General features: G+C 37.5%; 1 pseudogene; it reads left to right on the forward strand.

Annotated features, from left to right (window-relative positions):
- The first annotated feature begins 5,061 nt into the window (after nucleotides 1-5,061).
- On the forward strand, nucleotides 5,062-6,972 carry LOC150063415 (vesicle-associated membrane protein 7 pseudogene; annotated as a pseudogene).
- Nucleotides 6,973-24,975: the final 18,003 nt, after the last annotated feature.

Consider the following 24,975-nt stretch of genomic DNA (forward strand, 5'->3'; position numbering starts at 1 on the left):
AGCCCCATGTCACAGGTAAGCAAATGAAGGTGTTAGGTGATTCAGATCTCTTTCCATAGGTCACACTGCATCTAAGTCCTATTAGCAATTTCTTCTTCATTTGAGTGAGGGCTGAGCCCTCCTAACATGGCTGCCATTTAATATAAAGTTAACTGAAGTTGTGCCCTGGAAATGTAACCAGCATGCCACTGACTTATCTTTATGAAATTCAAGCAGGCTATCTCTTTTTTGGCAATAAAGATGGAAATAAATTAAGCACAGATTAAACATATGTTTTCACTGATTGTCAGAATACAAAGTGTCTTTAATTAATGAATTTATGAATGGCTCTTCCCACTTTGCTCAGTGTCCAGTTATTAATGCCAATGATTATAGGAGTTGGGCCATAACATTTATCGGTTTCTCCCAAAGCCATTTTTCTTTCATACTCCAGCTAAGGTTCCCCAAGTTGTGCAGTGCACCTTTGCCAGACAGGTGTTGGTTCTAAATGCCTCCATACTCGTGCTCCCTAAGAACTGTAAAATGCTCTTTACATGCCAGCTGTCGTGCTCCTTTGATCCCCCAATTTGCATATGGCACATTACTGAACAAGGGAGTTTTTCTTTCTATTTCACCAAGTGCAGGTGTACAGTCATTCCATATAAGAGCCTTCATATTCCGCCATGTAAATTGCCTCCCAGGCCTCAGGTCTGAAAAAAAATAGCTTTTCATAAAGACAATAAAAAGCCACAATGTTTGTATGTTACTTTTTTTTCAGTGTTCTGAAAGTCTTCTTTCTGCCAGAAGCAGCTCCACAAATGGCACCAGTCACTGTGGAAGGGGTTGGCAGCTATTTTTCTAGGTTTGTAAAAAAAAAACATTTCCAGAGCCATAAATGAATAATGAAAGGTACTTGTTGAAAACTCTACCAAATTTTATTTTTATTTTTGCTTTTATTTAAGACTTCTTAGACTCTTGATTTTCTTAAGTACCGTGTGTGTGTGTGTGTGTGTGTGTGTGTGTGTGTGTGTGTGTGTGTTTGTTTGTGCACGCACTTTGGGGAGAAGGGCTCTTGTAGTTGCCGTGTAGTCATTTTCTATAACAAGAACTTGTCTCATGTGAAGAACACAAAATAAATACTCAGGTAGGAGCCCAGATTGTCTTCTTTCTCCAGATACACTTATGTGCACAGATGTCAACTGGAGAAAGTTAAAAATACTATATACCTTTAAACATAATAGAAAATCTAGACTTTAAAATATGGACTATTTTTTGTCTTAAGTCAGTATTCTTGTTACCAGAAGTCCTAAGGATTTGTGCAAAATCAAATGCTTATCCTATGTGCAAGTCAGACCCTGATAATAATAATTTACCACTTAGCTCTTTTCAAGGCCAAAAGTCACATTACATGCGATACATAAATAAAAATGTGTGATTTTCATGCATACTGAGAATTCTATTATTATATCCACATCTTACTCATGAGCAGATACAAGATGTCTTTGAACAAATTGTTTCTCAGTAAATTTAAATTATTTATTGACACCAATGAGTTCTTTAACTCCAGATTTCCAAAATCATTAAATGGTTATGTAATGAAGTAATACAAATATTGCCTCTAACACTCCATTCTTAAGCTTTGCTTAATACTTTGGTTAAGTCTATGAAAGAAGAAAAGGAAATATTTTCTTGTTTAAAATAGAAGAATAATTAACTTTTTCCCACATTGTATCAGCTAACCAGATAGGTCACTACTTTGGATGTTTTATCCATGGTCTGTGCTAATAGAGGGGGACTCAGACAATGAATTTACATGCCAACTCTAGACACAGAACACTTGAAAGTATCATAGGCTAAATAGGCTTAGCAGGAATAAATAGTATTTTGTACCATAGTTATGGGCAATTTTTCTGCATTCTTCAGTAGGCCTTCTGATCAGCTCTGTTTTCTACTGGCCAGATTGGGACAAATAAAAGGAGTTTTGTGAAGTATGTGTCTTTTGAGAAGATTGCATTACAGATTTGAAATTTTAACTCCCTAACCTTTCCCTAAACATACCAAGTCACCTTCCCTTATCTGTTCTTGGCTAGAATACTCCCACATTCCTGTTATGCATCAGGTCTATTTCTTACCCACTTAAAATGGTGCTGGTCTGCTTTCTCCAAGTGATTGTTGATGTTAAATAAATGGTGTAATTTATAGTCATAATGGTGATGATAATGAATCTTAAAACACCTACCTAATCCTGGTGAACCCTGTATGATGTTAAGGCTAAGGGACACATGGTTGACTAGCAGTGATAATGACTGAAAATGAGGTGATAAATTACCATGAAAATTCTTGATAGCTTCTAATTACCTCAAAAAGACATTTCGTAACAGAGCAATCCCATTTAAATAAGTACAATGGTAGCATTATAGACATGTAGAAGTAGATCTGACTATTTTTTTAATTTTACAATAACCTGCTTCATAAAACACAGGGACACCAAACAACTTAGACAAACACCTCTGAGGTCAAGGGCCATGGGAGGTAAGAATTAAGATTGTGTTTGCTCTTTCTTGAATGTAGCATTGTTCCTGGATCTGTAAGCATAACTTTAGAGACTCCACCAATATAAACACAAAACCACCTAGTTATGACCTTGTGTTTATACAGTCTGGATCAAAAGCATAGACACTTTGGTTCATTTGCATTTGCTTGTCAAAAACGTCCCAATTTTCTATGAAAAAAGAGCAATAATTCAAATTATTATGCCATTTATTCTCAGGGTTAATTTCTATTTACAAATTTTATAAAAGGCTTCACATTCTTCACCATGTCTCCAGCACTTTCTTTTCTTTTGAGTTGCATTGTTATTTTCTAAAGAACTGATTGTGTGGCAGATCCTGGGATCATTGCAGGGAGCACAGATGAAAAGCCTGTTATTCCAAAGGATTAAATTACAATTCTTAGTGAACCATTGCCAAGCCATTTTTTTTCCAAACCCAGGGAGGATTGGAAATAGGAAATGTTATGGCTTGAAAGGGAGTGGGAACGGTTGAGTGGATGAGGATGAATAGCCATCCTAGTAAGTGTTATTATCACAAAGCAAAAAGATGATAAAATCCTCAAAGTATTTAGTTGATAGAGAATAATAACACTGAATTTATAAAGAAATACTGATACCATACAACAGATTTTTACTGAACTCTAAAAATGAGTAAGGAAAAAAATACATTGATATGGCATGTGCACATTAATACATAAAACAATTACCATTCCAACCTCACATCAGTCTCTTCAGGGTTCAAGGTTATGGGAACAGAGGACTAGAGATTTGCAAGTCCCTTGACTATGCACTTTCCTTATAAGGATTTTAAAATGTATTAGGTAGAAAAGGAGTCTCTACATTAGTGCAGGATTAGCACATTCCCCAGGATCTGAACTGAAACCGGAGAAGAAATTAGTCCTGGTCAAGGTTCCAAACACTGGGAAAGTATGTAGCTCAGGAGAATTTAGACATTAAGTTAATTTAGATATTAAAGCACAATAAAGAAGAAATATTCCAATATTCAATTATCAGATGTTCATTAAGGAAATCCAGGGAAGATAGAGTCCAGGTACCTTGAGAAACTGATGTCAGGGGAGAAACTGACCATATCTGTGTGGTCATTGTAACAAGAATCTACAGGATGCTGTTGTGTATTACAGTGAGAATCAGGAGCAAACTCTACATGAAATATTGTAATAAAAAGATTAAAAGCCAGGCGCTGGTGGTTCATACTTCTAATCCTAGCTACTCAAGAGGCTGAGATCCAAGAATCATGGTTCAGAGCTATCCCAGGCACTAAAGTCCAGGAGATTCTTTTTTTCATATATTTTTATTGTAATTAATAGAAGGGTTACATTATATTCACCAGATAGAAGGTGCATTACTTCACAAACATTGATACCCTTTCTCATGTTTTGGTCCCCATTTTCCTCCCCCACCCCCACCCATCATCTTGTTTTCCCCCTTCCCTATCCTATTTCAAATAACCAAATGAGCATACATACACTGTATCAGATAATAAGGTAAAATACTGTAACAATATGAGATAACCAAGGGACAGCAAAAGAGATGAGAGATAACATAGTACACTAAGGACAACAATCACTCATTATATGGCTTTTGTTTCTATGTCAAGTCCAGGAGATTCTTATCTCCAGTTAATCACCAGAAAACTGGAAGTGACGCTGTGGCTCAAGTGGTAATGTGCTAGCATCTGGATGGCACCCAGGCTCAGAGTTCAAGCCCTACAACCATCAAAAAAAAAAAAAAAGATTAAAATCATGCTCAATGCGTGCCCCATGTTTCTTTCAGGAGTATATGAAGCATCAGAGTACCTGCTTAGAAAAAAAGATGGGTGAGATACAAGCCCTGCTCTTTAAGAGTTCACAATATTTTGAAGAAAAGACATACACAAACAAATGATCATAGTAAGTCATAAGAGTAGATGCTACAAGGAAACACAACAGAAAGGAAAATGAATTGCTGCGACATTTCTGTAGGTTGAAACCAATAAATGCTTTGAAAGCTAGGTAATGTTTGAGTTGGGTCTTGAGGAATTCTCTAAACACAAAGGAAAATGGATACAAAGAATAAAATGCGGGAATAAAATACGGGATGATGAGTTCAGGGTTCATGGGTGAGAGAAGCCAGATAGAGATGAGGTTGGGGGTGAATGAGATTGGTCCTTGAAATCCTTTTGCACTTGCTGAGACCTTTGACCTTCACCAGTTAAGTTGAAAGAATGTTATCCTTAAAGCAAGGAAATAACCCAAACAAGTGTGTGGACATTCTGGTGTGAGGGCTAGGCTGAAACCCAAGTCTTCAGTCACAAAGTCATTGCAGTGGTGACAGAGAGAGATGAGAGGAAAGATCTTTTTAGTTTAAAGCAGGTATAAAAACCCTCAGCCTAATTTTAATTATGTTCTAAAATCTAAGTGCCAGTGATTGTATATAGAGATTCCCTTCTTGAATACTTGTTTGTTAAACACGTCATTTGAAATATGATGTAGATTCTTTAATAAAAATTAAAAAAAAATAAAGCAGGTATAATAAGAGAATCGTGGGCCATTAGACATTATGGATGAGACAGAGGGAAGAGTTGAAGAGGGATCTCCAGCTCCACAATGGTGAACTCACATGAAGAACTTCGCAAGGAATAGCCATGTCAATAGCATGGTAGCATGTGGCCAAAGAGAGGAAAGATCTATGGATAAAATCCTCTTTGTACAGTGGAGAGACTCCAGGTCAGAAAGAATTGCCACATCCTCTTGCATCATTTAAGTAATTTAAGGTGGAAGAAAACATCCAATTGGATTTTTTTTTTTTACCGGTCCTGGGGCTTGTACTCAGGGCCTGAACACTGTCCTTGGGCTTTCTCAAAGCTAGAACTCTACCACTTGAGCCACAGCACCACTTCTGGCTTTTTTCTGTGTATGTGGTACTGAGGAATTGAACTTGGGTCTTCTTGCATGCTAGGCAAGCACTCTACCAGGCCAAACGCCCAGCCCCCCAATTGGAATTTTTACTCAGTTTTAACTATTACAAAACTCTATTGTCATGATACAAGTACAGTATAGCAAATGTAATTACAGAAGATCAACATGTGAACTGATCTCACCAGGTAAACTGTCTTAATGCAGTCCTCAGAACAATGAGATCCTTTCTCATTTGTGTAGATAGAACACAATATGCAAAGATGGCAGGCACCTTCCTTAAAAACTCCTATTCTTGGTCCCTCTCTGGGTGAGCGCAGTGGGCGACCGTGGGCCGATCTGCGACCCTTGGTCACGAGCCCGCGTGCCCTCAAAGGGTGCCCGGACAGATTGTGAAACCATGGCCATTCTTTTTGCTGTTGTTGCCCGGGGAACCACTATTCTCGCTAAACATGCTTGGTGTGGAGGAATCTTCCTGGAGGTGACAGAGCAAATTCTGGCTAAAGTACCTTCTGAAAATAACAAACTAACGTACTCACATGGCAATTATTTGTTTCATTACATCTGCCAAGACAGGATTGTATATCTTTGTATCACTGATGATGATTTTGAACGTTCCAGAGCCTTCAATTTTCTGAATGAGGTAAAGAAAAGATTTCAGACTACTTATGGTTCAAGAGCACAGACAGCACTTCCATATGTCATGAATAGTGAGTTCTCAAGTGTCTTGGCTGCACAATTGAAGCATCACTCTGAGAATAAGGGAGTAGACAGAGTGATGGAAACTCAAGCTCAAGTGGATGAACTGAAATGAATCATGGTCAGAAACATAGATCTCGTTGCTCAGCGGGGAGAAAGATTGGAACTATTGATAGATAAAACAGAAAATCTTGTGGATTCATCTGTTACCTTCAAAACTACCAGCAGAAATCTTGCCCGAGCCATGTGTATGAAGAATATTAAGCTCACTATCATCATCATCATCGTATCAATTGTCTTCATCTATATCATTGTGTCACCTGTCTGTGGTGGATTTACATGGCCAAGCTGTGTGAAGAAATAAAGAAGTTGTTTAACAAGGATAAGAGGGAAAAAAGAATTAAAAGTAATCCATGTAACTCAGGCTTTGCAGTACTTACAAAAAGTGTCTGCCAGTTGCTTCAACCCTCTTTTCACTTAAAAAAAATGTTTGTCCTAACAATTTATTCCAGTGCACTTCAGATTGAATCATTGATTACAGCAGTACCTTTAAAAAGGCTTTCGTTAACTAGTGTCATCTACTTCTAAAATTAATCTTAGTTTTAATTGCACAAAGTCATTGCCAAGGTGAAGACCACCATTTATACTTGTCTAATAAAATTATGATTTTATATGTGTACAGAGAAGTATTTGGGAGATAGCATTACTAGCAACTTATCTTCATACCTTTTGTTATGGAAGTTTCAGGTGCTTCAAAACAATATAAATGGAGAATAGTCTTTATTTGGGAATTATACTTAGTTTGTTGGTGCTGCTTATTTATAGTAGGAGCCCGAAAGGTAAAGTACTAAACATTATGTGGATCATTTTACTAGCCTGTTAAAAATACACAGAATTATCTTTTTCTTCCTAGCATTTACTTTTGGTAATAAAATTTAGTGAAAGTATAGTGGATAGTTTGATATATTCTGTTTCTTCATTGTAGTTGATTTGAGAAGATATCTATTTAAACATTTCTAGAAGCTGGGAGTTTTTTCATATTCCTTTTTCTTCTGTTTATATTTGAGGGAGATATATCGTTAGTAGAATGGGTAATGGTGGGTTGGGGAGGCAAATGATTGCCTTGCTAAAAAAGAACAGAGCCTCAGTTAATGTACTAGCATTTTAACTGTACAAGAGAGGTAGTCTGGAAAGATGGGTTTTGTTTGTTTGTTTTTGTTTGCTTGTGTTTTTTTTTTCCATTCTGAGAAAAGCTTAAAATCAATATTGCTAAAAGTCAACTCCAGAGTTTGGGTTTTACTCCTGTTGAATAGTAGAATATCCTTTATGATTTAATAAATTCTTTTTTTCTGCCTAAAAAAAAGAACTCCTATTCTTACCATTTCTAACACTATCTTTTGCTATCATGAAAATCTTTATATGTCAAGCAATAGAAAATCACAGAAATAAAACTGGCTGTTGAATCTCATATAAGATGATAATTGCCATAAAAACTCATAATTTTAATTTTAACTTTTGGTATTTATCAAAAAGCTCTATTTTTGTAATGCATTACATTTGTGTAATTGTGATAAAGCTGAAGTAATGAAATGTTTACTAAGAATAGTCTTATTTATTTTACTTTTTTGAGGTTTTTGTTTCTGGTTTTTTTTTTTTTTTGTAGTATACAGGTCATATTCCAAGGTCTCTCCTTCCCCACCCCCCCTTTTTTTTTCTTTTTTTTCCCACTAGAGCTGACCTCAAACCATGATCTTACTACCTTTGACCTCTATCTGTTGCACAGCTATTCCTAAGCAATACTCTACCATGCCAAGCTTGTTGATTTAGATGGGGGACTTGCTAACTTATTGCCCAGGTTGGCATGAAACTGTTATTCCCCCAGGATTACAGGCATGTGCCACCGTACCCACCACACATTTTTATGTTTCATTTTATATAGATTGTGATTCTACAAAGATTGCTTCCAAGAAGGAATTTCACTTCTGAAAACGTTTTTTACATCCTCGTTATTATTTCTATACTTCTTTCTAGCAGATTTCGTTTATAAGATTGCTAGCCAAGTCTTCAACCTTTTGAGGTCATTTCAAATTCTCAAATGGTTTTTCGCTGTCTTCACACACTTCCATATTCTTCCTGTTCTCCTGTTCTCCCCTTGAGCTTAGGATCTGTGCAGGACCACAACAGGAATTATCTGATTTGGCTGCACAGCCATATACCAGAATGTCTCCTATTTTTATTTTGCTTGATCACTGCAATATAAAAAATATAAGACCAGATAATTGTTTTGAAAACACCTGTACTGTTATGACTATGTGGCAACATCCTCTGTCAATTTTATACCTTTATTGCAAAAACATTGCTCTGACAGATCCTGCCAAAATATATTCTAAATAATTAACATTAGAATTGTGGGAGGATAAAAATGTACATTAATATATTTATTTTATAAGTTGATAAAATCTTAAAGGAGCAATAATCAAATCTTCTGTCATATAAAACTTTTTTGTTTTTTTTGTTTTGCCAGTCCTGTGGCTTGGACTCAGGGCCTGCACACTGTCCTTGGGCTTTCTCAAGACTAGTGTTCTACCACTTGAGCCACAACACCACTTCTGGATTTTTCTGTGTATGTAGTACCAAGGAATCGAACGCAAGGCTTCATGCATGCTAAGCAAGCACTCTACCTCTAGGCCACGCTCCCAGCCCCTGTCATATAAAACTTTTAACTGTTATCTCAATCAATAGCTTGTTTACCAACAAGAATAAATCAGGCCCCTGATAAGTATTAGAGACCTCTCACACTCATCACAAGGAGTAAATGGGACCAAAATGACTAATCACATTAGCATATTTTAAAGATGAAGAGCAAAAATAGCTTTGTCCCCAAGATTTGCACAAGTAAAAGCATACACATAGGGAGACTGAAATGGTTCATTATACCATTGTCTTGTTTATATTTATGTGCCTGATAGAATAAAATCATAAAACTGCCATCTATGAGTGGAAAAAAAGCTGTTGAATGAAAAGATTACAACAAATGTTTATTGTTATCCTGTTAGGTCCTGTCAGGACACTACGAAATTCAGTTTAATTGTACATTTTTTTTTAGTAATCTACACTTTTCTTTTGTCATATTTAGGCTGTAAGTAAATTTTTTTTTTTTGGCCCCCTTCTCTTTCTGGCCCCGCTTGCTCCGGTCAGGCTCGCTCCCGCACGCTCCTGGCCCCGCTCGCTGCTCCCTCCGGCCCGCTAGCTCGCTCCGGCCCCGCTCGCTCCGGTCCCGCTGGCTCTGGCTCGGCTCGCTCCCGCACGCTCCGGCCCTGCTCGCTCCGGCCCTGCTCGCTCCGGCCCCGCTCGCTCCGGCCCCGCTCGCTCCGGCCCCGCTCGCTCCGGCCCCGCTCGCTCCGGCCACCACTCGGTTGGGCTCAGCTCGCTTCTTTCGCTCTCTGTCGCTTGTTGCAGTCTCGTCTCTGCCACTTCCGGCTTGGTTGTGTCTCGTCTCTGCCACTTCCGGCTTGGTTGTGTATGTGGGATACCGAGGAATCGAACCCGGGTTTTTGTGCATGCTAGGCAAGCACTTTAACCGCTAGGCCAAACTCCCGGGCCCGGCTGTAAGTAAATTTAACCATTTATTAGCCAGATTCTATACTTAAAGAGAATTCTAGCAGAATTACTGCCTAAAGGATTTTATTCTTAGAAGATGGAACCTTTCCCCTAAAAACTTACCCTTTTTCATAGCTACTTACAAACAACTTTAAAGAATGTATACGTGTTTATTGATGAGTTCAATTGGTATGAATCTCTATCAGGACTTTGGGATATCTGTCTTAGAATTGCATGGTCTTCTATGTCATTGTGAAAATATCAAACCAGGCTTGTGGGGGGGGGGTACCACAGGGCTTGAACTGAGCACCCAGTTGCTGTCATTGAGCATTTTTGCTCAAGGCTAGCACCCTACCACCTTGAGCCACAGTGCCACTTCATGAAGGGGAAAGGACTGAGCATACAAACAAAAATAGTATGGGCAAAGAAGGAAGGATGTAGATGTTGTAAAATATTTAAGGAAGGTAGAATGTTCCTTAACAAATAATTGTGATATAAATATTAACTGTATACTGCTAAATTCTAAGAAAAAATATGCAAGAAATAAATACAAAAGTATTTCTCTACCTAAATAGTAAAGGGGGAGAATTTATCATTATCCAAGCTACTCATGGTATCTACCTTCAAGGAGCTTATAATATAGTAAAAGAAGCAGATACAACTAATTACCATAATACCCAGTTGTAATAAGTTCAACAAAGAAAACAAGGTTCTAGGCGGTATAACAAGAAGAACCTACTTTAAATGGATTAGGAAGACTTCTTCAGGCAGGAAAATGGAAGGCCTGGGAGAAGCTTGCCAGAAAACTGGGGCTTTATTTTGAGGATTATCTATATTTAAAAGTTCCAGGTTGGGGAGAGACATAGTCAGCTTATTTCGGGTAAGTTGCTCCAGCTGCAGTGTATTGAGATGAATCGTAGGTTGGGAGACCAGTTGGACTGCTTTTCCAGTCATCTGGGTAAAGATAGTTTCTGAGTACTGGTGTATCTTGATTACAATGTCATTAGGCAAAGGAAATAGTGAAGCACTTAACAATTCCAAAAGGACTGTTAAGTATTACTAACTCTGAATGGTCCATCAGATTATGCTGGACTGGGCACTAGAGTAGGGTCTGCTGGCCTTTGCAGGGCAATTCCTTGGGGCTGATGGAAATGGAGCTTGTAGCACAGGGCTTAGACTACCAATATAATCTCTTTGCAACCAATACAAAGGGATTCTAACATCATACTCATGTTTGCAGCTGGGATTTAAGTAAAGGGATACAAGGAAAAAACTCAGGAGATGATTAGAAAGGAGAAAGAGTACATTCTGTTAATGCAAAAGGGAGGAGTTAAGTGATTAGACTCTGCTTGGATAAGGTGGCAAACTAATTTCCTTAACCAATTAGATTTACTGAGCACTTTGTGTCTAAGATCCCTAATAGATTTACTGTGAATTGGGTTTGTGGATATGACTGAGAAACTAGGGGACTGGGCTGATACATGTTATTTAAAATGACAGGGGTAGATTCAGTCCCCTAGAGAGAAAGGAGAGAGGCTACAGAACTCAGGAAGAGCTCAGATCAATGCCAATATTCAGAGTATGTAATATAGAGAAGCATGTGGTGATGGAGGAGCAGCTAAGGTGGAGGTCTCTTTTCCAGGAGGGAAGGTTGGCTCTGTCTGTAGCTGTGGAGAGATTTAGAAAGATGAAACTGAAGTCTCTCCAAGGCACTGAGTCGACATGAAGATTGTTGATCAAGTTGGTAAAGACGGCGATAAGCAAAAGTTGTACAATCTAATACTGAAGATAAAATGGGAAGGGAGGAAGAGATGGTGAATACAAAATAACACTTCGCAGTGATAAGGTATTGATGATCATTATTTACTATTAGCATAAAGAAGAGACTTCAACAAGTTTAATGGCAAGCTGGTGAACTACTACAGTGGTTTGAGAAATTCAGTGAACCAAACTCATCCTTGTTTTGACAAATAAAATGATATTGAGATACATCTATTCTCATTTGTTTATGTATTGCATATATTTTTCTTTAGTGCTATGATGGCATAGTTTAGTAGTTTAAAGAGACTATTCACTCTTTTTACAAAAAGGTGGATAGCCCCTCTAATTAAGCAAAATTTACATACACAAGCTTGTTTATTATCTGCAGGAAACCAAATATGTATATCGATATATAATTGCACTTATTAATAAAACAAATGAAATCTACTTCTCAAAGCCAAAGTTCCTTAAAATTCTCTCAGTTCAGCTTAGCAGTTGAGTAACCTTTAAAACCATGACAGCAATTGCTTGCTGCTTGTAATTTATTTGTTTTAGACAGTGCAAATAAAGCACATTTCACTCCCTGCTGCCTCTCCGGTACCTGGAGCTCAGATAGCCTGACATATGATAGGTGACTAACATATACTAGTTGAAGCAAGAAGGAAAGGAAACAGGTGCTGGACTAGAGAATCTCCTGAAGCAACAAGTAGGGGATCTGTTTTAGACTCAGGTAAGTAGCAGAGGATCTCCTGAGTAAATTAACCTTTGCAAAATACCCCATTTGGAGCCTAAAGTGAATCACATTGCTCTAGAAATAGTTTGGGAGAGGCAGGTTGGATATTAAGCTAAAGCTCAGGTCAAGAGTGTGCTTGCCACAAAAATAAAAAGACACAAAAGACAGATGGTAGTTTGGCAAGAGTAAAGTGCTGTCTCCACTGCCCTGCACTAATTATTATAAGACAGAAAAAGATGAGCTGAATATATGTACAGTCCAAGCCAACTTACCCTCAGGAAATGGGACTAAGAGGTGTTCTGTTAAACATAGGTTACAGCAACAATTTTTTAAATGCTCTTTTCCACAATTATAACTGAAATAAAGTTCATAACATCAGTTGATCAGTCTTTTGGCCCACGTATGAGGCCTATATTTTGAGCACAGAGCAACTCTCTTCAATAAAGAATTCCTCCAATATATTTACTAAAACTTAAAGCATGGATTTCTTTACAGGAGAATGAGAACCTACAGATGAAGGTAAGCAATCTGAGCACAAAATCCTAAATTTGCCCCTTGGATGTTTTGGATCTAAATTACTTACATTTTCTGAAAAACTTTAACTCATTTTTATAGAAAGCTCTTTTCTCCATATTTCATTAGTTATGTGACATTTAATGAAGTCACATCATTATAATGGGGAAAAATACATTGTGGGAATAACGGTTGTGTTTTAGGGAGCATATCAATGCATAACCTGCGACTTCTCTTCTGTGCCCAGAGAGTTATCACAAGAGAATTGTATCTGTGATTTTGGTGAGGCTGGAAGGGAGTTGGGTTAAGGATGTTTGTCATCAAGGCTGGGTGGCATCTTATAGACCCCAGTTGGTGCCCCTGGAGTCACTGACAAGGCTGTCAGCTTTTCTGGGTCCCCTGAATACTGACTTGAGACAGCTGTACCAAATCATCCCACTCCAGGGACCTTGGAGGATTTTGTGTTGGAAATCACACATTAAGCACTTGTTTGAGCTGTTTTCTGGAATGTAGTATGTAGACTAACAGATAGGTCCTTCCAACAATGCAACTGCAGAGAATCAGAACTGTGGGAAATCAGCCTTGCATCTCCTATGGCAGATTTAGCTTTATAAGACACACTGAGCATTTTCAAACAGCTGGATTTGTAGACAGGGATAGTAAAAATCTCTGTGAGCAAATTCTGGCAGTGTGTTATATGGTAACAAAGAACACTCAAAATAAGCAGAGATCACTGAGTCATGGCAGTGGTTAGTATATCACTGTGAACAGGGACATGCTGTTCTGCAGCAGATGGTTGGTGAGCTTTGAAACTTTTCAGGCAAAAATTGGGCTCACAGAAAAGATCCTGGTCTTGACTGTCAATATTTTGAGGAAATTATGTACCATAAGTAGAAATAAGGAAAATAAGATTCTTTTCTGAGAGGTAACAGTCAAGAATATCATTAATATTAATAACTTAATGTAATAACTTAAGAAACAATGTTTCCAGTAGACTTTTATAATACTAAATATTCTCCATTGGGACATTTTTAAATTTTTTATTGTTATTAGAAAGATATACAGAGCAGTTACAATTACATAAGTCAGGTAATATGTCTTTTTGGGGGGACAATGACACTCCTTCCCTTGCTTCTCCATTGAAATTTAAATGATAGAAGTTGAAGCAACCTAAAAACTCCAATGGCTTCTCTAACAGATATGGATTTTAAGACCCAGAAAAGCTATATAAGCTGTTCAAAAGCCCAAGGCCAGGTATGAACTAATCTGTTCCACAGTACAAATCTCTCAGCTCATGGTCTAATGTTCCTCTACTCAGAATTTTATGATTAGCTGGGGTCTCTCATGATTTACTCCATAACTCAGTGATATAAAGCAGCCATTTATGTCTGTGTATCACCATTTATATCTGTGCATCACAGATTTGGACAGAGCACATTAGGGATAACTTGATTCTGGTCTCTGCTCCAAGGCTTAGCTGGGAACCTCAGAAAATCTTAGGACTTGAACATCTACCACTAACCTCTTCATGTACTCTGAGCTTTCCTACAACATGGTGACTGGCTCTAAGAACGAGAGTGCAAGGGAGAACCAGGCCATGTTGCTAATTACCATCCATCTAGAAATGAGCATGTGACTTCCACCCTACTCATTTTTGTTCTGACATAAAGGTTAAACCCAGTTCAAAGGAAGGAAAGACTTCAGCTTTTCTTTTTGTGGTATCAGGGTTTCAACTCAGAACATTGTGCATGTTACGTTTTCTTCTGAGCCATTCTCTATTCTTTTTTGCCAGTGGATATTTTGGAGGTAGGATTGTCTTCCTTCCTGTCCTTTCCTCAGTCTTGGGTTTGAACACCTGGCAAGGTACTTGCCAGGTAGACTTTCTATCACTTGAGCCACACACCCAGCCCTTTCTGCTTTAGTTATTCTTCAGATATGTCTTACACTTTTTGCCTGGGCTTGTGTGAGGCCATTACTAATACAGCTGGGATTACAGGCATGTGTCACCATGTCTTTCCTTCTTGATGGGAATCAGCAAAATTTTGAAAGAGCATTATGGGACTAGAATTGTTTTGAAAATTACATTCTACTATAATTAGTGTTAAAGTCATTCTTTGCAAGAAGTAAACTGGAAGGAGAAAAGAAAGAAGAAAAGAACAAGTAGCAAATCGTACCTGACAGGTAAGTGTACCTACCCTCCCCCACCCTGCCCCCATCCTTACCCTTGGGGAACCTTGCAATCTGTGCCTATTGCAAATTGAACAGGATCAAACCCTACTGAAGCTTTTATTTCATCTGTCCAGTTTAGTGTGTTTGAAACTATGTTTATAGTATATACCCCTAACATAAAAGCCTTCACGATGAGAAAAAGAGAGAAATTATTTTAATTGAAGAAGAAATTTAAAAATAGACCCTGTACTAGACTGTAGAGAAAACATCAATAAATCTCTTAAAGCAGAAAGTACACAGACATATCTCTGACCACAGAATAATAAAACTACAAATTAGGAACAAACTTTTAAACAAAAATTTCCCACCCACTTGGAGATTTAAAAATATCTCTTGGGTATAACGAGGGAAATATGATTGTAATTATAGACTGGTAGAATACAATAATGAAAATACTACCAATCAAAAGTTATAGAATTTTCCTATTATGATTATGGCAACAGTTCCAGTAGCAGCTTCAAGCTTCAAATGTATAAGTTCATCGAATCCTCAACAACTCATTGGCAGATACTATTCCATTCATTCCCATTTGACTGAAGAAATTGAGGCACAGAAGAGATGAATAATCTGAAAAAGATCATGTGATTAGCTGCCCCCCACCACTATAAGCCACAGTGCTCCAAACACTGGCCTATGTGATGTCCTTAGGTGGACAAAGAAGAAGTTCTGGCCTCCACAAGGCCTCCACTGATAGCTTCACAGCAGGGAGGGATCAAAGTACATTAATGCTCACACATGGCTTCCACGTGTGGGAAGGTGGTCTCACTGTTGCTCGTCATGGTAAAATAAAGGTCCCAAAGCTCCACAAAACCTCCTCTAATGAAACTCCAATGCAGAGGTAGGAGGAATCTTGCCCATTTTCAGAGAAGATAGAGAAGCATATTAACCATCATTTATAGTGATGCGTACAGGTGACATAAGCATGCCTAGGCATGCAGACAGCTCACCCCAAGTTTCAAGGGGAAAAGCTGAGAATAGATCACACATTCAGGGAGCTTTGTAGGTATTTGGTAAGTGGGTGAGGATTCTAGAACCCAACCTCAGATGTGGTCTCCATGAAAGAAGAAGAAACCAAGAAAGGAGAAGCTCAGGAAAGGCAGAGGATTGTCCTAGCATTCAAATAAGTTCTTTTGAAGAATGATACAGTGAACTGACTAGAAAATGTGGTAGGATTGCTGAAAGCACAATTCATAAATAAACTCATTGGTATAGTTGCTTGTTTCCCTGCAGAACAAGTAGGGAGTGGACAAGTATATTTGAGTCTCATGAATTTTTCAGATTAGGCTTTAAAAGATGAAAAGCCTAAGAATATTGTAGGTATAAGGAAGTATGTTCAAGGTTATTGGGTTATTGTGAGGAAAGAACACGAAATCAGTTTCCTAATAGTACACTAATTCAGAAAGCACTGTTTGCCTCATAGTGGCCTGCATAGTTTCTACTGTGAATAAGGGTGAATTTAAGAAGGTAAACAATAACTATTTCACTGTGATTGAGTTGGCATCTCTAATAGGGTTGAGGAATTGCTGAAGTCAAACTGGTAAAGTAGAGGAACTTAAAACAGACGGATGGCTAGAGTAGACATTGGAAATGGAGATTTTGGTTATAGGCCATATTAAAAATGAGAAGTTCTAGGCTTTAACACAAAAGAGGATGAATGGAAGGCTACTGACAAATTTGATCCCCTTACCCTCCCATTGAAAAGATGTATAAAACTTAGAAATGTATTTGGAAATGGAGATTTTGGTTATAGGCCATATTAAAAATGAGAAGTTCTAGGCTTTAACACAAAAGAGGATGAATGGAAGGCTACTGACAAATTTTATCCCCTTACCCTCCCATTGAAAAGATGTATAAAACTTAGAAATGTATTTTAATTCATCTATGAGATGGTAATAAAATCAAATCCAAATGAATTTAACTCAAAGTTTAAGTGAAAAGAGCAAGACACTGATGCAGGCTTTTGCTCTCCAGACAGATCTGAATCTCAGTTTCTTTCTACTTGAGAGATTCATTTAGCAGGACATAAATTCCAGGACCATCCCAACAAAAGCAGTGTAGTATCCTAAGTAAAACTTCAGAGAATATGCTAGAAAATAAATGGCCTCCACAGCAGACAAGGAATTTTGCTTATCTAAAATTTTGGCATTGGGAGGAAGAAAAAAAACCCTTCCTGAAAGTTTGTAAGTACAGCCAGTCTTATGTGTGTTTTGCTGCTTGAGTTTCACTACCTGGGTGGTCTGGGGGTGGGCTGGTATGGAATATCAAGCATATAGTTTAAAGTGGACTTTCTTTCGTAGTATCCGTGGGCATGTGGCAGAAACAAATGTAAATTCAAGTGAACTCTTTCCAATGTAGCTTGAAAGAATCCCCATAGAAATATGAATACACAGTAGAAATCAGAAGCCCTATAAATGACATTGCACACAAATGATGAGCAATGGATGCCCCTCACAAATCTTTAATCAGGTATTAGCAATACAGGATGGCACCAATGTTGTGTTGTGTGACAGGCAGAAACTAGGGACTTGTCATTTGTGGTGGATGAGCTATTTTATATAGACAGTACAGGAGAAGCTACATGTAAATTAGAATCAGGGTTTTTTTTAAACAAAATTGAAAGGTCAACATTTTACAAATGTATTCATATAGTACATATTAGAAAAACTGGCAAGAACATATGATTTAGGCCAGATACTATTTATACCACAAAGATAAATGTTAAATATCTAGAAATAGTTTAACAAGATAGTAGATCTGTACATAGAAAATCTTAAAACTATTAAAAATTAAAGGATACCTAAGTAAGGAAAAAACTGGTATTTATGGATAAGAAGACATGATATTTTCACCTGTTTCCAATTGATATATACATTTAATTTAATTATATTCATTCCCAACCCAGTGGGAGATTCACTGTTGTTTGGCAGAAGACTGGATGAGATTAGTCAGATTGATTCTCAGGTATATCAGAGCTGGCATTGAAGATGTTTAGAAAAGGATTTATATAAATAAGGACTGGAAGGGGGTGGAGAAAGACAGAACAATATGGCATTTATTTGTATAGAAACATAAATAAGACATGAAAATATATAGGAACACATACATAAGAATAAAGAAGTGATAGGCACAGAAAAAGGTTAATGATGTTGCATTTTTTTCTTATTGACTTCTGTTTTTCTACCCTAAACATGTATTATTACTCCAATACCAACACCATCTTTTAACCTATGTTATCTACCATCTACAGTGCTCTTCCTCAGCTACATAACTCCCTTTTCCTTCATGGTTCAATCACACTCTTTCCTCTGATTTTTCTAATGAAGTATAATTATCCTCTTCAAGCTCTTATGTACGTGTTTCTTCCCTTGTATGATCTAACCAATAGCAGCCTACATTCATTCCTGTGGCCTTTCAAGTAGTGTGTGAATTATCACCAATCCCCTAGTAGGCTATAAACTTATGAAGACCAAAACTGACTTTTTTCTTCTTATTTAATGTATTTTTAGTGTGTTGAATCTTGTATCTGCTATAGCAACACACATGTATTATTTAGTGACTAAATAAAAGTAAAAACAATGTAATACATACAGAAAAAAACACTGATAGATTTTAATGGGTTAGAATTATTTTTCTCTACATAAAGCAAAAGTAAAGAAGTTCGGTGTGATGGCAGACACTCATAATCCCAGTCAGAATAATAATTGGGTTTGAGGCCAGTCTGGACTGCATAGCAATTCTGAGATCATATATACATATATATATATATATAAAGAATAAAGAGAAAAAAGTAAGCAAATGTAATAATATAACATAAATAGTATATATCTTAAAGAGATCATCACATACTATCAGTAAAAATATTGATAATAACCAGTAGGAATTGGCAAAAACAAAACAAAACAAAATAAAAATGGTTCTGACAACTCATTGTGAAAAATCAAACTGACCTTAACACTAAGGAAATGTATTATTGTCTTATAGGGCCAGAAAGTCCCGTTGACTTCCCTCAGGATGACAGGATGGTCCCAGCAGCCAGAGGGGCTTTCTCATTCCCTCACATCCATCAGAAATGTGGAGTCTCCTAGCAATGTATTTAAAGTGCTTCTTAGTCTTGTTAACTCAACTTCAGACCAGCCTGGATCAAACTCCTGTCACAGGACTACTGTGCTGTGATTTTTGAACCATTTACAAAATAAGAGAAATTCAATTACCATATTTGGTTCATATGAATCAGGATCTACTCCTGGAACTAAAGTCAATTCCAGATACTACACTGTCGTTGCATTCACTGTCATATTTCCTAATGTACACAAACATTAAGAAAACCCAGTTGGGAAAGTTCAGTAGACTTAAGGACAGAGGAAGATATGAGAAAAGTAAAGAAACAGTGAGACGTTTCAATTCTCATATTGAAAGCTTACTTTTTCAGACTTACACTACTACTCACTGAAAATGGACTGTAAATTGATTTAACTTTTCTGGAAAGCAATTTGGCAATATATAAAAACCCCTTAAAACATTTATAACAAATCTTGGAAGGCATATGTTTATATAGAAATAAGAAGGAAACACAAAAATGTTCATGTGGTTGTCATTTGGTGGTAACTTTATAGGTGATTTTTATTTTCTTTTCAATGCTTTCCAAGTTTTCTTTAAGTCCAAGTACATATATTTAAACACAAAGAACATATAGTGACAATATTTCTGAACATGGACAACTTCCAGTCAAGAATTTCCTCTAGAAGCCTGAGTAATGGGGAAAAAAACTTAGGGAAACTGTTTTGCTTTCTTAAGATGATTAAAAGGAAATATCTGGATCCAAGACTCTTAAGTTATGGTATTCTTTCCTCTAGGGCTTTAATTCAGCCCAGTTAGACTGGAATTCAGGGGGAAAAAAAACTAAAAGCATAAAATCCCACAGAAAAATATGTAGTTACAACAGAACATTTCGCATTGTATTGTTATTTGGCTTCTAATTCTTCTCATAGACCCTTTCCTGTTTGTTGACTTAGACTTAGCTTGATTTACTGTCTCATTAACTGAGGAGAGTGGGTTGAACAGTTTTTGAAAACATGAACAGAGGAAAATATCTGCGTTCACTCTTAAGACCAATTTGAATACCTAGCATAAAGGAATGTGTGTTACTGAAAGGGATTTTCCAGTGGACATTTAACCCAGTGTCATTCAGTGGTAATATTCTTCCTTCTAATTTAATTGCATGAGTTCCACCATTGATTATCAGAACATGCCTTCAGTTCTCTTTCTGTCTTGATCAATCTTGGATAACTTAACCTTAGCTGCATTCCTTTCTGAAAACAGATTTCCATGTGCATTTCCTTGCCTCTAAATATTTTTATTCCATTTTTTAATATAGTACTAGAGCTTGAACTCTGAAACTTAGGTTTTGGCAAATAAGTGCTCTATTACTTCAACCACACTTTCAGCCCCTCTACAATTTTTTTTCTTTTTCTTTTTTCTCTCTTTCTTTCTTTCTTTCTTTCTTTCTTTCTTTCTTTCTTTTTTTTTGAGAAGGCTAATAAGTCTTTCTGGCTTTATGCTTTTAGGTTGTCGTTCCGCTGATGAGAGGATATGATATTTTGAGCTTTCTTTGAAAGACTTAGAAAAAGATCCTTCACCAGGAACAGATGGGAATATATATGGCAGCAGCAGATTCCACCGTTGGCTTTCCAACAGTGACAGGAAGCCAGCAGTTCAGCCTGTGTGAAACCTGCAAGCAAGGACACTGAGAGACAGGAAATGAGGTTAGGTTGATTTCCATCAGCAGCTTAACCCAGCATGCTGGGCAGCTTACTTTCCCATTGGTTACAGCTGCTGAGAACAGCAGGATGAAGGTTGACCTATATCTGTCCTGTGTAGTTCTAACCCTGAATTTGTTTGTAGCAAACATCAGTCTTCCAGAACATCAAGTTTAACTTACCTCCCACCACATACTTTTTTTTTTAAATCAGGAACTGAGATATTCTACACCTGCAAGGAGTTTACATTTACCCTAGGCTTTTTTTTCCCCTCCCTCCTGTCACCATCTTGCCTTTTTTGTCCGCTCTTTTTGTCATCCTCTGGGTGAGAATTGTGGTGAAGGTCACAGCTGTGTTCTTTCTAGCAATCACAGGGACTCTAGCTTCTTCTGCCTGTCCCAGTTTCCATCTGACCATGCTATGCTCATTCTGTTTAGTTGCAGTTGTCACTGCTAGGTTGGCACATGTGCCCTCTAAGCCATCACGGGTTTCAGAATGTGTCAGTTGCCAGTTATAACTCCAGCTGTGAGCAGATCTGCATATAAACACACTCAATAGGTAGGTCCTAAAGGTTGTTTTTTTTTTCCTATACAGTATGTATGTATGTATGTATGTATGTATGTATGTATGTATGTATGTATGTATTTTTGCCATTCCTGGGCTTTAGCTCAGGGCTTGAGCACTGTCCTTGGACTTTCTCAAGGCTAGAGCTCTACCACTTGAGCCTCAGCACCACTTCCAGATTTTTTTCTATGAATGTGGTACCAAGGAATCAAACCTGAGTTTTCGTGCATGCTAAGCAAGCACTCTACCACTAGGCCAAACTCCCAGCCCTATAGTATGTATTTTTAAATTTTTTATTCTTTAAGTGGTTATACAAAGGAAAGTCCATTTAACAAAACAGTTTATGAATATAATATATCTTAATGTCATCCTTTTCGACATTCTCACCCAGCTTTCCTCTGCTCATTCTTTCCCTCAAGCTTCTTAGTTTTGTAGGATATATATTGGATTCTTGACTGCATTCTCCCTCTCTTCTCTTCATTTGTCTATCCTTTTCCTGCCCTGAACCCTCCCCACCTCTTTCAAGTACCCAGTTCCTGTTGTTTTATTTTGCTGAACTTTGACTTTGCCTTTCTAAGGAATTACACTATTTGAGTTCTCCCTTGAATAAACTGTATTTCAGTTAATTGTACCTTGATAGTTTTCAATAGCAAATTATTTTTAATAAGACAAATTTTAAGCTTTTAGACATCTATTTATCTACATTGGACAACAAATTACTTGAACTTTTTTATGTACCTTTGTCTTGAGTCTGGATCAAGATGTGTATGTGGTCTTGGTTCTCAACTGGTATGCCTATTTCTTTACTCTCAGGTCACAAGGGGAAACTGATCTTAGTTCTGCTTTTACACTAAAAGCATCACTATACTATTAGTTCTGTGTAAGTACAGACAATGCTTTCCATTACCTGTGATCATTACTTCACTGATTCCTTACAGTAACAAGAAAGCAGCCCAAATGATGGAAAAATTACACTAACAACCCAGGTTCCCATGCACACAGCCACATCACAGTAATTTGGGATGGAAAAGACCTATTAGGTCATCCCACTGCGTCTCTGAAGCCATGTGGTAGTTTTTCCCTCTCCAACATTCTCTTTTACTTTTTAGTGTCCTTTCTAATTGCCAATGGCCTAAAGGGGAGGGGCTCTCACTCCTTCCCCAGGGACAGTGCTTCCAGATCTGTAATAGAACTCTCTATTAGGGCATGTGTCCTGATGGGCTGTCTAAATCATCTTTATTTTGACTTTCATTTCCATCCCTCCTCCTGCTCTCCCCTTAGATCACACTAAATAATTTCTCTCTCTCCCTGCTATTTACACCCTTCAAGTACTTGTGGCTGATGAGGCAGGCCAGGTGAGTTAAAGCCTGGCAGTCATGCTGAGCGACTTGTCTCTCTTATCTTCCCTTGGAAGACAGTTACCCTAAGACTTATACATCATGTTTGTTGCTCTTCAGTGAATGTCCTTCAGTTCTCAATAATTTACCTCATTTTCTTGTCATTCATGCTGCTCTGGAAAAATCCCCTTTGTCTTGGTTACTATAAAATAATGGCAGTAAAATCTATTTATAGAAAACAGGGCTCTTCAGACTCTGGGCTGCTGAATATCTACTAACAGAAGTTGAGGTATGCAGATGGAGACAGGAAGAGTTGATCTGTATTTTGGAAGTCCAGCCTCTGTTGTGCTGTGCTTTATTAATTCCCAATGGCTGTTTAAATCATCGTGCTGTCCATACCAGTGTCTCAGAAGCATGCTAACCTCCTCTTTTCTGCTCACATTCCTATGTTTGCTGACACCAAACTGGCATCAGCAACTAGAGATGGAGAAAATGGAGAGAGAGTTCCTTTACCAAGAGGTGGAAAATGCCCTTTGCTGTGAGCAACAGGAATGGACCAAGACAACTTGGACAAAGGCTTTGTAATGCCAGGGTAAACAGTGTTCATTCAGCCTGTTCCTTCTCCGATTAATGGCTAGCCCAGTGCTGAAGCAACATCTAAAGTAGATGACCTAATAAAGTCTCAGTGTTCCTATTTATGTAGTAACACCAAGCAGGCATTACAAACAGTTTCTACCTAATCGATCTTATGTCATAAATACAAACTGTATGTAGGGAATTATCACCTTTTTTTTTTTTACCAGAGACACTTAACAGAGATTCTGTTACCCAATTTTTACAAATAACCAATAAATTCTCCTTTTGAAGTTCTTTTATTCAGTCTCAGAAATCACTGGAAAAAATTACTTTCTAAGCAATGTTGAAAAGTTGCTACCTCATATGGGTTTCTAAAGTCACTACACTATTGACCATACTGTTTCCTTGTGATCTTAGTTGAAAAAACAACAAGACATCATCCACAGTTTAATATGAGTCTTTATCAATAGGTCACTTCAATGTTATTCAATGACAGAAAGAGTATAGTAAAATTTATAACACACAGGTGGCTATCACTTTCTAAACAAAAAGGTAACATTACTGGGCCTGCACTAAAGGAAAGCTTATCTCTTCAGGTACCAACTCAGGCCCTAAGAGTACCTGTTTTCTTGGCAAAGTTTACGAGAGTATCTAAGCAAAAGATAAAAAAGGGAAGAAGTCTATTTCAGTAAATGACAATAAAATGATTGAGGAAATAAAAAGCCTGAATATCAACTTTTATGTACAAATAGTATAAAAACTAGAAATATAATTTTATACTTCCATATATGTTCAAGACGTGGAGTATCCTAAACTATGCCTGAGAAACTAAGTAAAAGAGGCTGACACAAAAGTGCTTACAGTAAGAGAGAGGCCTGTAGTAATGACTCATAATGCTTTGAAGAGTTGAAGCAACATTCAAATAAAAGTTTCTTCAGCTCCAGAATTTTAGAAGAAAATTATCCTTTTAAGTGTATTGCTCCCTTTTTGGCTGTGCTGGAGAAGGCAAAATGCATGTGGCTGCATGTGAGCCCAGGAAATCTTGAAGTTCTCATCTCTGTCAATAGGGAGCACAGAAACATCCATTCTGCATCAGCTTCTAGACCCTGAAGTCACAGGTATGGCTAACTCTAAATCAGATTTTGTGGCTTCTCTGATTGGCACCTGTAACTTTTTTTCATATATATTTTTATTGTAATTAATAAAAGGGCTACATGATATTTGCCACATAGATGGTGCATTAATTCCCATACATTAATACTCTTTCACATGTCTTGGTCCCCATTTCTCTCTGCCCCATCCCCACCCCTCATCTTGTTTTCCCCCATTCCCTATCCAATTTCAAATAACCAAATACAAATATGTCCAATATATCAGGTAACAAAGTGAGATACTGTAACAATATGAGATAACCAAGGGACAGCAAAAGAGATGAGAGATAACATAGTACCTTCAGAACAACAATCATTCATTATATGGCTTATGTTTCTATATCCTAGAGATCCTTTCATTTAGGGTCCTACTACATGGCCTTTTGAATCAAGGTTTTGCTCTATTGTAAATCTCTGCTAGGAGAGCCCAAGGTTTCTACTGATTATGACAAATGAGGGAAACCATTGAGCCTATGTTCCTTTGAGTCTGGCTTACTTCACTTAATATGATTTTTTCTAAGTCTTTCCATTTCCTAACAAATGGGGCAATGTCATTCTTTCTGACAGCAGCATAGAATTCCATTGTGTACAAATACCACATCTTGTTGATC

This window comes from Megascapheus bottae, chromosome 5 (genome assembly GCF_031878675.1).
Source record: "Megascapheus bottae isolate mThoBot1 chromosome 5, mThoBot2.hap1, whole genome shotgun sequence".
Classification (NCBI taxonomy): Eukaryota; Metazoa; Chordata; class Mammalia; order Rodentia; family Geomyidae; genus Megascapheus; species Megascapheus bottae.